General features: G+C 36.4%; 1 protein-coding gene, 1 long non-coding RNA gene and 1 pseudogene across 3 annotated transcripts in view; all 3 read right to left on the bottom strand.

Moving 5' to 3' along the window:
- The window catches only part of LOC309629817, a 613,218-nt gene that overhangs the window by 162,722 nt on the left and 434,899 nt on the right, over positions 1 to 15,597 (bottom strand). The gene's annotated exons all lie outside the window — the stretch shown is intronic.
- SPATA16 (spermatogenesis associated 16) overlaps positions 1 to 15,597 on the bottom strand; it is a 224,464-nt gene that overhangs the window by 151,529 nt on the left and 57,338 nt on the right. The window lies entirely within an intron of this gene.
- LOC309629739 (large ribosomal subunit protein eL14 pseudogene) lies at positions 14,503 to 15,261 on the bottom strand (annotated as a pseudogene). The gene has a single exon. The product of its transcript is annotated as a large ribosomal subunit protein eL14 pseudogene (transcript).

Raw genomic sequence — 15,597 nt, 5'->3', positions numbered from 1 at the left:
TAATTACCTTAAATATTAATGGATCAAATGTTCCAACCAAAAGACGTGGACGGCTGAATGGATACAAAAACAAAACCCATATATATGCTGTCTATACGAGACCCACTTCAGACCTAGGGACACATACAGATTGAAAGTGAGGGGATGGAAAAAGATATTCCATGCAAATGGAAATCAAAAGAAAGCTGGAGTAGCAATTCTCATATCAGACAAAATAGGCTTTAAAACAAAGAGTATTACAAGAGACAAAGAAGGGCACTACATAATGATCAAGGGATCAATCCAAGAAGAAGATATAACAATTTTAAATATTTATGCACCCAACATAGGAGCACTTCTATACATAAGGCAAATACTAACAGCCATAAAAGGGGAAATCGACAGTAACACTATCATAGTAGGGAACTTTAACACCCTGCTGTCACCAATGGACAGATCATCCAAAATGAAAATAAATAAGGAAACACAAGCTTTAAATGATACATTAAACAAGATGGACTTAATTGATATTTCTAGGACATTCCATCCAAAAACAACAGAATACACTTTCTTCTCAAGTGCTCATGGAACATTCTCCAGGATAGATCATATCTTGGGTCATAAGTGAAGCCTTGGTAAATTTAAGAATATTGAAATCGTTATCAAGTATCTTTTCTGACCGCAATGCTATAAGACTAGATATCAGTTACAGGAAAAAATCTGTAAAAAATACAAACACATGGAGGCTAAACAATACACTCCTTAATAACCAAGAGATCACTGAAGAAATCAAAGAGGAAATCAAAAAATACCTAGAAACAAATGACAATGAAAACACGATGACCCAAACCTATGGGATGCAGCAAAAGCAATTCTAAGAGGGAAGTTTATAGCAATACAGTGCTACTTTAAGAAACAGGAAACATCTCAAATAAACAGCCTAACCTTACACCTAAAGCAATTAGAGAAAGAAGAACAAAAAACCCCAAAGTTAGCAGAAGGAAAGAAGTCATAAAGATCAGATCAGAAATAAATGAAAAAGAAATGAAGGAAATGATAGCAAAGATTAATAAAACTAAAAGCTGGTTCTTTGAGAAGATAAACAAAATTGATTAACCATTAGCCAGACTTATCAAGAAAAAAAAGGGAGAAGACTCACATCAATAGAATTAGAAATTAAAAAGGAGAAGTAAGAACTGACACTGCAGAAAGACAAAGGATCATGAGAGATTACTACAAGCAACTCTATGCCAATCAAATGGACAACCTGGAAGAAATGGACAAATTCTTAGAAATGCACAACCTTTCGAGACTGAACCAGGAAGAAATAGAAAATAAGAACATAGCAGTCACAAGCACTGAAATTGAAACTGTGATTAAAAATCTTCCAACAAACAAAAGCCCAGGACCAGATGGCTTCACAGGCGAATTCTATCAAACATTTAGAGAAGAGCTAACACCTATCCTTCTCAAACTCTTCCAAAATATAGCAGAGGGAGGAACACTCCCAAACTCATTCTACGAGGCCACCATCACCCTGATACCAAAACCAGACAAAGATGTCACAAAGAAAGAAAACTACAGGCCAATATCACTGATGAACATAGATGCAAAAATCCTCAACAAAATACTAGCAAACAGAATCCAACAGCCCATTAAAAGGATCATACACCATGATCAAGTGGGGTTTATCCCAGGAATGCAAGGATTCTTCAATATACGCAAATCAATCAACGTGATACACCATATTAACAAATCGAAGGAGAAAAACCATATGATCATCTCAATAGATGCAGAGAAAGCTTTCCACAAAATTCAACACCCATTTATGATAAAAACCCTCCAGAAAGTAGGCATAGAGGGAACTTTCCTCAACATAATAAAGGCCATATATGACAAACCCACAGCCATCATCCTCAATGGTGAAACACTGAAACCATCTCCACTAAGATGAAGAACAAAACAAGGTTGCCCCCTCTCACCGTTATTATTCAACATAGTCTTGGGATTTTTAGCCACAGCAATCAGAGAAGAAAAAGAAATAAAAGGAATCCAAATCGGAAAAGAAGAAGTAAAGCTGTCACTCTTTGCAGATGACATGGTACTATACATAGAGAATCCTAAAGATGCTACCAGAAAACTACTAGAGCTAATCAATGAATTTGGTAAAGAGCAGGATACAAAATTAATGCACAGAAATCTCTTGCATTCCTATGCACTAATGATGAAAAATCTGAAAGTGAAATTAAGAAAACTCTCCCATTTACCACTGCAACAAAAAGAATAAAATACCTAGGAATAAACCTACCTAAGGAGACAAAAGACCTGTATGCAGAAAATTGTAAGACACTGATGAAAGAAATTAAAGATGATACAGATAGATGGAGAAATATCCCATGTTCTTGGATTGGAAGAATCAACATTGTGAAAATGACTCTACTACCCAAAGCAATCTACAGATTCAATGCAATCCCTGTCAAACTACCACTGTCATTTTTCACAGAAGTAGACGAGAACATTTCACAATTTGTATGGAAACACAAAAGACCCCGAATAGCCAAAGCAATCTTGAGAAAGTAAAACGGAGCTGTAGGAATCAGGTTCCCTGACTTCAGACTATACTACAAAGCTACAGTAATCAAGACAGTATGGTAGTGGCACAAAAACAGAACTATAGATCAATGGAACAGGATAGAAAGCCCAGAGATAAATTCACGCACATATGGTCACCTTATCTTTGATAAAGGAGACAAGAATATACAATGGAGGAAAGACAGCCTCTTCAACAAGCGGTGCTGGGAAAACTGGACAGCTACATGTAAAAGAATGAAATTAGAACACTCCCTAACACCATACACAAAAATAAACTCAAAACGGATTCAAGACCTAAATGTTAAGGCCAGACACTATCAAACTCTTAGAGGAAATCATAGGCAGAACACTGCATGACATAAATCACAGCAAGATCCTTTTTGACCCACCTACTAGAGAAATGGAAATAAAAACAAAAATAAACAAATGGGACCTAATGAAACTTAAAAGCTTTTCACAGGAAAGGAAACCATAAACAAGACGAAAAAGCAATCCTCCGAATGGGAGAAAATATTTGCAAATGAAGCAACTGACAAAGGATTAATCTGCAAAACATATAAGCAGCTCATGCAGCTCAATATCCAAAAAACAAACAACCCAATCCAAAAATGGGTAGAAGACCTAAATAGACATTTCTCCAAAGAAGATATACAGATTGACAAGAAACAGATGAAAGAATGCTCAACATCGTTAATCATTAGAGAAATGCAAATCAAAACTACAGTGTGATATCATCTCACACTGGTCAGAATGGCCATCATCAAAATATCTACAAACAATAAATGCTGGAGAGGGTGTGGAGAAAAGGGAACCCTCCTACACTGTTGGTGGGAATGTAAATTGATACAGCCACTATGGAGAACAGTATGGAGGTTCCTTAAAAAACTAGAAATAGAACTACTATATGACCCAGCAATCCCACTACTGGGTCTATACCCTGAGAAAACCATAATTCAAAAAGAGTCATGTACCACAATGTTCATTGCAGCTCTATTTACAATAGCCAGGACATGGAAGCAACCTAAGTGTCCGTCGACAGATGAATGGATAAAGAAGATGTGGCACATATATACAGTGGAATATTACTCAGCCATAAAAAGAAACGAAAGTGAGTTATTTGTAGTGAGGTGGATGGACCTAGTGTCTGACATACAGAGTGAAGTAAGTCAGAAAGAGGAAAACAAATACCGTATGCTAACCCATATATATGGAATCTAAAAAAAAAAAAAAAATGGTCATGAAGGACCTAGGGGCAAGACCAGAATAAAGACTCAGACCTACAAGAGAATGGACTTGAGGACACAGGGAGGGGGAAGGGTAAGCTGGGACGAAGTGAGAGAGTGGCATGGACATATATACACTACCAAATGTAAAGTAGATAGGTAGTGGGAAGCAGTTGCATAGCACAGGGAGATCAGCCCGGTGCTTTTTGACCAGCTAGAAGGGTGGGATAGGGAGGGTGGGAGGGAGGGAGATGCAAGAGGGAAGAGATACGGGGATATATGTATATGTATAACTGATTCACTTTGTTATAAAGCGGAAACTATCACACCATTGTAAAGCAATTATACTCCAATAAAAACGTTAAAATAAAAAAATTAAATCACTTTTTCGACTGTAGGACTTCTCACAGACTTAATGTGCTAGCGTGCTTGATAAATCTCTAAGAAAGGATTAGGGTTTCCTGTTTCATGAACTTCTAGACAGGAGTCCTTTTCTTTTTCGTGGAACATCTTGCAGGACAGATGGAATACTTTTAGAAACTCTGATTTAGTAAATAAAAGAAAAAAAAAAGATTTGCACAAACATTTTCCATTTGCAAAACACTTTCTTTTTTTAATTAATTTTTATTGGGGTATAGTTGCTGTAAAATGTTTTGTTAATTTCTGCTGTAGAGCAAAGTGAATCAGCTATATATATACATATATCACCTCTTTTTTTGGATTTCCTTCCCGTTTAGGTTACTACAGAGCATTGGGTAGAGTTCCCTGTGCTCTACAGTATGTTATCATTAGTTATCTATTTTATACATAGTATTGATAGTGTATATATGTCAATCCCAGTCTCACAATTCATTCCACCCTGTGCCCCCCCTGCAAAACACTTTCATATCTATAATATCCTTTCACCCCCTTTACAAGTGTAGAGGAAGATACTGTTATTATTCCTTGTTCAGAGGTACAGAAACTGAGTCAAAGATAAGTTAAATGACTTGTGAAAGTCAAGGTTACTCAGTGATGCGCAGAGATTCAAATCCAGGCCTTTGGTTGCTGAAGCTTTTTTCACTACATTACAAGGAAACTTGCAGCTCCTCTATTTTTCTTTACTTGTAGTTACAGAATTAGCCCTTGAAAATCTAGAACATTTAAAAAACACAGTTGACCTTTCAGGAAGTAGAAACAAACATATTTCCTCTTTCTCATTATGTGTACTTACCCCAGGCCACACCAATTACAAATTTTAGAACATTTCACAATTTTAAGTACATCAATGCTTTTAATATCCCAGTGAGAATTTATAGAGGAAGAAATTGCAGAAAGGCTAAGTGACTTGTTCAACCCATGAGAATGGATTTTAAAGCTGGTGTACAAAGCACCGAGCTGATCTCCCTGTGCTATGTAACTGCTTCCCGGTAGGTTGTGACCACCTAGAGGGGTGGGATAGGGAGGGGATATGGGGATATATGTATACATATAGCTGATTTTCTTTGTTATACAGCAGAAACTAACACAACACTGTAAGCAATTATGCTCCAATAAAGATGTTAAAAAAAAAAGCTGGTGTATTAGAAAGTGGGAAACAAATATAAAAGAATCCTCTTAAAATAATGTAAGAATAGACCCACCCACAAGGAGTGTCTGTGCAGTCTTCTTGCCAGCTTCGAGGACCAAAATGAACAACATTTCCTGAAGGCAGTACTCAGCATGGGAACTGTACATTAGCACTCTCTGTTCTGTCTTCCAAGAACCATATGGAAATCAAAAACAAGGGAACAAACCAACAATAACTGGTAGATTTAAGTTTTATAGAGGTCCTGACTGACAGATGCATTGTTGCATCAGATACCACTCCCGTACACTAATATACTGCTTCTTCATTTATGAACCATTTTTATCTCAATGAGTAAATGGAAAGGAAAGATAAAAGCTGAATAGATAACTGACCTCAGAGTTAAGACTAGCCTAAATTGTTAGAAGAAAAAGAGTGGAAGCTAGGATAAGAAATAAGACACCAAGCAAGATGATTGTAAAGTAAAATGCTGTCAACTTGGATGTAAGGGTAGGAGGTGACATGTCCCGGTGAGGAGCCATGGGAGGAATGGCAAAGGGTCATGGAGGCAATAGAGGAATGCTGTAGGTGGGGTTGTTTTAATTAATCTATTGCAGGCTCTGTTATAATGAAAAGTGTTACAAATATAACCATGAAAGGTTGTAAATATGTTTACATATTTACATTACTATATTTGTTTATATTACTCTGTAATATAAACAGAGTATGATCCTTTTATCACATCTTTGCAACTTGGACAGGCAACTCAAGGAATCTGATCCAGCTTCAGAACCTGCCTATCACTGAAAACTTAAGAAGGGGTCAATATGTTTTGTGTTTTTTTGTTTGTTTGCTTGTTTTTTTGCCTTTGCTACGTGTTCAAATTTTCCTCTCGTATCAGACATGGTCATTGTTATCTCTTCCTGTTCCTCCTCCCATTCCTCTCTTCCCCTCTTCCCTTCCCCTCCTTCTCCTCCTTTCCTCCTCCTCCTCCCCTTCTCCTCATCCTTCTGCAGAAAATAAATTTCTAATAAGATATCTGAGCCATCAGTGTCCTATTTCTTGGGTTCTTACTAAGATAAGCACATAATGACTCTGGGACATTTAGCCATTTATATTCCTTGGGTAATATATGGCCATGTTTAATTGTTTTCTGGAATTTATTTGCTTTAATCTTCATTATCTTTTTTCTTATTATTTATTTCTTTCAGAAATAAGGCCATGTATTTACCTTATAAGGCTATTTTTATTGATTCATGTGATGATCACAAAGAAGGGGCAGGCTTCAGGTAAAGGAAGGGTGAAAACTGGTAATGTATATTAGAGTCTTGTGATTTAAAAGCTATGTTGCATCAATATTGTACATTAACTTGCCAAGCTAAGCATTATTATCCATAAATCATACACGAGGAAATCAAGGCTTTTCCAAAACAACCAGTGAAATGGTAGTTGCACCTAGATTTTCTAATTACAGGGAAAATGCCCACCACATCCCACTGCCACCACCGTCTGTATGGGAACCCCTTCAAATTTTAAAGATGCTATGATTTTCATAATTTAGGATGAAATGTGATAACAGCCAGAATATCTAGGAGAAAGAAAAATTACTGTGATATCATAGATTTGCTGGGATGTAGTTCCTTCATCTGTAAATGGTAGTAAGGAAACTTTCTCAGGAAGTTATTTGGAAGGATTAACTGAGATGGCATATGAAATGCCTAATTCACACCTGGTACCTGGCAGGTGTTCAATAAATGCTTGTTCTTGTTCCTGCTTGAGAACAGTTGTTTAACGTGGTCAGCTTTGCACTGCAGAGAGGTATTGTACCTGTTCCCTGCAGTATGGTACAGTGAACACAATCTTTGCCCTTCCATAGAAATTGGCATGCTTTATATTCCTTTTTAGGGTTCAAAGGAAAACTTGGAGTGTTTAATACAATCTTCAGTGAGAGCATCTTTTTTATAGGTAAATATATTTTTATGGGGGTAAAATAGAAAGAGATATAAATGTACTAATGATTCATACAGTATTTTAATATGCCTAACTTCTCAAAGAGGCAAAGTGCCTACTTGCTGAAAGTCCAACCAGATATCCTTAAAATGGCATGCCATGATTTCCCCTTGTTTTCTCCACACTTGCAAGCTCATGCAAACATACAAGCATACACAGGCACACAAACACATACAGACTATGCTTATTTCATTCAACTGAAAGTAACAACCTGTAATTTAGGGATCACAGAGGATAGGACTAGGAAGAGCAGGGATATTTAAACTGAAGCCCTTTCCTTAAGAGTTTAGAAAAACAGCATGGGTAATGTAATGTTTTTTATGAATGGCAGTGTCATCAAAATAGTCACCCATATGTTTTCTCAAAGCAAAGCACTGTAAGGTACCCAGGGTTATGTATACTTCAGGTAAGATCACATCTTTTTCTTTTGTGTTTCCTATTATTATCCCCCTATAAGCAGTATCAACACTGATACTTAGTAACCTAAACATTTTTTCATATCAAGAAACTGGCTCCAGCAATGTCCTCTTTTGTTTTACTATTAGTATTGTGGTTTTAAGTTCACCTCAGATTGTGAGAATTTTGTTTCATCGAATGCTATTGACTTGTTGAATTTAATGGCCACTTTTTTTTTTTTAGCTTAGCTATTTTAATTTTAATTTTCCCCTAAGTTTTATTGAGGCATACTTGCCAAAAACTGTATGTATTTAAGGTGTAAAATGTAAGCTTGTTACATGTATACATTGTAAAATGACTACTACAATCACTTAACACACCTATCACCTCACATCTCACATAGTTACCTTTTTTTTTTTTTTTTTCCCAGTGTGGTGAGAACTCTCAGCATCTTTCTTATCAAATTTCAAGTATACAATACAGTATTATTAACTATAGTCACCATGCTGAAAGTTTATGCCCTTTGACAAATATCTCCACATTTTCCCCACCTTCAGGCCCTAGCAACAAATAGTTTACTCTCTGGTTCTCTGAGTTAGACTTTTTAGATTCCACATATAAGTGAGATCATACAGTGTTTGTCTTTCTGTGTCTGGCTTATTTTACTTAGTTTAATGTCCTCCGGGTTCATTCATATTGTCACAAATTGCAGGATTCCCTACTTTTTTATGGCTGAATAATATTGTGTGTGTGTATGTATCTGTTTCACATTTTCTTTATCCATTCATCTGTCAACAGACACTTAGATTGTTTTACATCTTGGGTATTGTGAATAATGTTGTAGTGAACACGGGAGTGCAGATGTTTTTTCAAGATACTGACTTTGTTTCTTTGGCTGTATATCCAGCAGTGGGATTGCTGGATCATATTGTAGTTCCTTTAACATTTTTCGAGGAACCTCCATATTGTTTTCCATTTTGGCTATAATAGTTTACATTCCCATCAACAGTGCACAAGGGTTCCCTTTTTCCACATCGTTGCTAATACTTGTTATCTTGCCTTTTTGATAATAGCCGTTCTAACAGGTCTGAGGTGGTAGTTCATTGTTTTGATATGCATTTCCCTGATGATTAGTGATGCTCATATATCTGTTGGCCATTTTGATGTCTTCTTTGGAAAAATGTCTGTTCCAATCTTTTGCCCATTTTTAAAATCAGGGTTTTTTTTTTGCTATTGAGTTGTAAGAGTTCCATATATATATTTTTTAATTTTTTACCATCTTTTTTGGAGTATAATTGCTTTACAATGGTGTGTTAGTTTCTGCTTTATAACAAAGTGAATCAGCTATACATATACATATATCCCCATATCTCTTCCCTCTATATTTTGGATATCTAACCCCTTGCCATGGTTTGCAACCCCTAATATATGGTTTGCAAATATTTTCTTTTATTTCATAGGTTGCCTTTTCATTTTGTTATTTCCTTTGCTGTGCATAAGTTTTTAGTTTGACATAGCCCCACTCGTTTATTTTTGCTTTTGTTGCTTGTGCTTTTGTGTCATATCCAAAACATCACTGCCAAGACCAGTGTCAAAGAGATTTTCCCCTATGATTTCTTCTAGGAGTTTTATAGTTTCAGCTCTTAATTTAAGTCTTTAATCCATTTTGAGTTGATTTTTGTATATGGTGTAATGTAAGGGTCTAATTTCATTCTTTTGCATGTGGATATCCAGTTTTTTCAATGTCATTTATTAAAGAGACTATCCTTTTCCCATTTTGTATTCTTGACATCCTTGTCTTAGACTCATTGACCATATACATGTGGATTTTCTTCTGGGCTCTTTATTCTTTTCCAGTACCATTCTGGTTTGATAGCTTTGTAATATAGTTTGAAGTCAGGAAGTTGATGCCTTCAGCTCTGTTCTTCTTTCTCAAGATTGCTTTGGCTATTCAGTTTTTTTGTGGTTCCACATGAATTTTGACTGATTTTTTTCTACTTCTTTGAAAAATGCCATTGAACTTTTTTATATTTAGTGTATAAATCTACACTAAATCTATAGATTTCTTTGGGTAGTATGGAATTTTAACAATATTTATTCTTCCAGTCCATGAATACAGGATACCTTTCTATTTATTTGTGTCTTCTTCCATCTTTCATCAATGTCTTACAGTTTTCAGTGTACCGGTATTTCATCTCCTTAGTTAAATTTATTCCTAAGTATTATTTTATTATTTTTGATGCTACTGTAAATAAGATTGTTTTCTTAATTTCTTTTTTGGATAGTCACTGTTGTGTATAGAAATGCAAATAATTTTTGTATATTAATTTTGTATCCTGCAACTTTGCTGAATTCATTTATTAGTTCTAACAGTTTCTTTGCGGAGGCTTTAAGGCTTTCTATTTATAAGATCATATCATCTGCAAATAGAGACAGTTTTGCTTCATCCTTTCTTATTTACATGGCTTTTATTTATTTTTCTTGCCTAATTGCTCTGTATAGGACTTCCAGTACTATGTTGAATTAAAAATGGCAAGAGTCAGAATCCTTATCTTATTCCTGATCTTAGAGGAAGAACTTTCAGCTTTTTACTGTTGAGTATGATGGTCATATGTTGTCTTTATTATGTTGAGGTACATTCCTTTTATACCTAATTTGTTGAGAGTTTTTAATCATGAAAGAATGTTAAATTTTGTCAAATGCTTTTTTCCTGCATCTATTCAGATGATCATATAATTTTTATCTTTTATTTTCTTAAGGTGATATATCATGTTTGTTAATTTGTGTATGTCCTGGGAACCTTGCATCCCAAGAATAAATCTCACTTGATTATGATGTGTGATCCTTTCAATGTGCTGTTGAATTTGCTTTGCTAGTATTTTGTTCATGACTTTTGCATCTATGTTCATTAAGGATATTGACCTGTAATTTTCCTTTCTTGTAGTGTCCTTATTTGTCTTTGGTATTAGAGTAATGCTGGCCTTGTAAAATTAGTTTGGAAGTATTTCCTCCTCTTCTACTTTTGAAAGAGTTTGAGAAGGACTGGTGTTAATTATTTAAATGTTTGGTATAATTCACTAGTGAAGCCATCTGGTCCTAGTCTTTTCTTTGTTGGGAGGCTTTTGATTGCTGCTTCAAAATGCATACTTATTATTAGTCTGTTCAGATTTTCTATTTCTTCATGATGTTTTTCATGGCAGGTTGTATGTTTCTAGGAATTTGTCCATGTCTTCTAGGCTATCCAATTTGTTGGTGTATAATATTTCATAGTAGTCTCTTATGATCCTTTGTATTTCTGTGATATAAGCTGTAATGTCTTCTCATTCATTTATAATTTTGAGTCCTCTCTCTCTTTTTTTGGTTAGTCTAGCTAAAATTTTGTCAATTTTATTTATCTTTTCAAAACATCTTCTAGTTTTGTTGATTTTTTACATTGTTTTTCTAGTCTCTTTTTCATTTGTTTTGCTCTAATCTTTATTCTTTCCTTCCTTCTGCTAAATTTGGGCCTACTTTGTTCTTCTTTTTCAAGTTCCTTGAGGTGTAAAGTTAGGTTGCTTATTTGACATCTTCCTTTTTTCTTAATGTAGTTGTTTACTGCTATAAATTTCCCTCTTAGAACTGCTTTTGCTGCATTACATAAGTTTTTGGTATGTTGTTTTCATTTTTGTTTGTCTCAAGATATTTTCTGATTTCTTTTTTATTGGATTTTCCAGAGTATGTTGTTTAATTTACATGTATTTCTGAATTTTTCAATATTCCTCCTATTATTATTCCTAGTTTTATATCACTGTGGTTGGAAAGGGATACTTGATATGATTTCAATCTTCATTAATTTGTTAATACTTGCTTTGTGGGCCAACATAAGATCTATCCTGGAGAATGTTCTGTGTGTGGTTGGAAAAAATGTGTATTCTTGTGCTGTTCGATGGAATGTTCTGTATATGTCAATTATATCAATTTAGTCTATAGTGTTATTCAAGTATGTTTTTTCCTTATTGATTTTCTGTCTGGATAATGTATCCATTATTGAGAGTGGGGTATTGAAGTTCCCTACTATTATTGTATTGCTGTCTATTTATTCCTTCAGTCTGTTAATATTTGCCTTAAATATTTAGGTGCTCCAATGTTGGCTTCTATTGGTTTCCCAGGCTGATGGGATTACCTGCAGAATTACAGCTGAGATGGATTAGAGCTAGATTACTTGGCTGTTGCTGTGTTCACAGTGGGCTCTGTGTTTGGTGAGCCTGTTACCAGGGACTTGGGCTGGTGTGGATCCTACTTTGTCCCTGGATGGACAGAACTGCCTCTAGAACCTTGATTAGTAGGGCTGGTGCTGGTACAAGGTTCCACTTCAGGGTCTGCAGACAGTGGTCCTGTTATCAGGTATGTGGAAAGATATGCCTCTCTTTGAGTCCTTGGAAGGGCTTCTACTGGGCCACTGGGTGGGTCCCTGGACAGACCGGCTGGCTCTGGACTATGGCTGATAGGAGCTGGAACTGAGGCCCAAGATTGCTTCAGGGTACACAACTGGAAATGAGATCTGAAGTCATAGCTCTGACAGCATGGATGGTCATGTCTCCCACCAGATCCCTAGGTGGGTAGAACTGTTCCCTGACTGCAGTGGGGAGGGGCTAGAGCTGTGTCCCAGGGACATTTCAGGATCTCTGGGGATGCAAATAAGTATGTCTCCAGCCAGGTCCCTGGGCTGGTAGGACTGCTTATGGATGGTGGCTGAAAGGGGATGGAGTCAGATCATGAGTTACTTCAGTGTCCATAGCTGTGGGTTTATTACTGAGGCATAGACAGGCATGACTTCTCCTAGGTTCCTTGGCATCTTGTGCTGGTGGCAGGACCAAGGTCAAATGGGGCTATAGCCAAATCCACAGGGTCAGAACTGTTTCTGAGTCTTGCTAGGGACACTATAGGGGTGCCATCCCCCTTGTTTGGGCCTGCTTTATTAAAACAGACTTCCTTGGTCGTGGGCCCCCCTGAGGTTTCACAGTGTCCTACCTGGATTCCAAAGCTCCCACAAAGACACTTTTTGTCTGTGAATGGCTGCCAAGTTATTGTTGCCAGGGGATGATACAAGCTGGGAACCTCCTGTTCTGCCATATCTCTGATGTCACTCCTGGCCAAATTTTGAACATTCAGTTATGGTAAAGAGGAGCATGTTGTATTTAAAATATCTCATTTCATGAGATCTGCAAGAAATTTTCAAAATTTCTGTTACTTCTATTATGAACCAGTTTATTCTAAAACTCATGAATCTCTGTAATGCTTTAAGCTCATATCACCTCTGAGCATTTTAATTATCCTCAAAGTTATAAATAATGATGCCCCCCAAAGTTGTATTTTCATAGAAGTTTCCAAATTGTCTGCTTTATTGAGTATATCTTGGGTTCAAAAAGGGTATTTTATCTTATTTTTTTATTGAAGTATAGTTGATTTACAATGTTGTGTTAATTTCTGCTGTATAGCAAAGTGACTCAGTTATACACATATATACACTCTTTTTTTATATTCTTTTCCGTTATGGTTTATCCCAGGCTATTGGATATAGTTCCCTGTGCTATACAGTAAGACCTTGTTTTTTATCCATTCTATATGTAATAGTTTGTATCTACTAACCCCAAACTCCCACTTGATCCTTCCCCCACCCCGCCTTCCCCTTGGCAACCACAAGTCTGTTCTCTATGTCTGTGAGTCTGTTTCTGTTTTGTAGATAAGTTCATTTGTGCCATATTGTAGATTCCACATATAAGTGATATCATATGGTATTTGTCCTTCTCTTTCTGACTTACTTCACTTAGTATGATAATCTCTAGTTGCATCCATGTTGCTGCAAATGGCATTATTTTGTTCTTTTTTTTATGGCTGAGTAGGATTCCATTGCATATATGTACCACATCTTCTTTATTCATTCGTCTCTTGATGGACATTTAGGTTGTTTCCATGTCTTGGCTATTGTGAATAATGCTGCTATGAACATAGGGGTTCATGTATCTTTTTGAATTATAGTTTTGTCCAGATATATGCCTAGGAGTGGGATTGTTGCATCATATGGTGATTCTATTTTTAGTTTTCTGAGGAACCTCCATATTGTTTTCCATAGTGGCTGCAGCACATTCCCATTCCCACTAATGGGAATGTAGGAGGGATCCCTTTTCTCCGCACCCTCTCCAGCATTTGTTATTTGTAGACTTTTTAATGATGGCCAGTGTGACTGGTGTAATTGGTATCTCACTGTAGTTTTGATTTGCCTTTCTCCAATAAGTAGGGATGTTGAACATCTTTTCACATCTAAAGGGTATTTTAAAAATAATAGTGTCCTCTATGCATATATAGAGTTTATTGCTGTTATTACCATTGAAAATAATCTGCATTCGTTATTGGTGGTGGGATTGAAACAAAATACAAATCTGATATATTTTAAGATTTAGGAGTGATTTTAACCAGTTTACTTAGATTTAAAGATGAGAAAACTGAGGCAAAGTGAAGTTAAGTTACTTGTGAAAGTCAAAGCTAGTAAGTGATGAAGCAGAAATTCAAATCCATGCCTTTGTTATTTTATTTTTTTATATTTTGACTGATGGGTTATTTAGATGTGTATTTTTTAATTTCCAAGTATTTGGAGGGGTTTTTCTAGATATCTTAATGATTTCTAATTTAATTGCATTATAGTCAGAGAACAAGCTCTGTCAGATTTCAAATTTTCAAAATTTTGTTAAGCCTTATTTTTATCCTTGGTAATACTCCTTTTCTTTTTTTTTTTTTTGCCAGCATGTCAAAAAGAACCTTTATTCTGTTTATAACAGCCTCTTATGCTCTCATGCTTTCTTGCCAGATGCCTTTTGAGCAGGTGCTTTCTGGGCTGGAACTTTCTGACCCTTCTGAGGCTTTGGAGGAGGTGCTGCCTTCTGGCCTGCAGCTTTCTGGGCAGGAACCTTCTGGGCTGGAGCCTTCTTACCCGTAGCGGTCATCTTTTTTGCTGGAACCTTCGCAGCAGCTGCCGTAGCTGCCCCCTTAGCAGCAAGTGCCTTCTTGGGAGAAGCCTTCAGGAGAGCTGCTTTTTGAAGTTTCTTAACTTCAAGCTTGATTGTTCCTCATTTTCCTTGTTCCTCATTTTCCTTGCCTTCATGACTTTATAACGATCAAAATCTGTCATCTTGGCTTTCTTTTCTCTGGCTTCAATCTTCTTGGCCCACCTTGTGGCTGCCCACTTTGCATTGATATCTGCCTTCTCCCAGGCTTCTCGGACATACTTCTGCTGGGCACTGTGTGGGAACTTGAGGATGAAGTCAGTGAGCTGCATGCATTTGAAAGGCATAGCCTGTCTCCTTACTTGAGTGCAAGGTCCATCCACCAAAGCCCTGTTCTGATCAGTAACATCTACAATCGCGACCAGCCTCCTGGCATGAGGCCCAAAGGAGACGTAGGCCACCCGGCCAACCTTCACGAAGTGCCTGAACACCATATTGGCGGCATTCGGCGAAAAGCAATACTCCTTTTCTTGAGACCTACTTTGTCTGATAGTAATATAGCCAAGCCTGACAGAAAAACAGATTTTTATGTTTACTGTATGGTATGTCATTTTCCTTCCTTTTGCTTTCAAACTATGTCTTTTTGTAGATAGAACATAGTTGAATCTTGTGATTTAATCCAGACTGACGATATCTGCCTTATAATTGGATTGTTTAGTCAATTAGTGTAGTATGTTTAATGTAATTATTAATGATTTTGTTCAAACCTGTTGTCTTGCTATTATATTCCAGTGTCCCATCCATTATTTGTTCTTCTCTTCCTCCTTTCTTGACTTCAGTTAATTAAATATTCTTTAGTATATATAATTTT

Source organism: Balaenoptera borealis (assembly GCF_965194805.1).
Source record: "Balaenoptera borealis genome assembly, chromosome: 5".
Taxonomy (NCBI): Eukaryota; Metazoa; Chordata; class Mammalia; order Artiodactyla; family Balaenopteridae; genus Balaenoptera; species Balaenoptera borealis.
The sequence above is the reverse complement of the archived record's forward strand: the minus strand, read 5'-3'. Positions and strand labels throughout refer to the sequence as shown.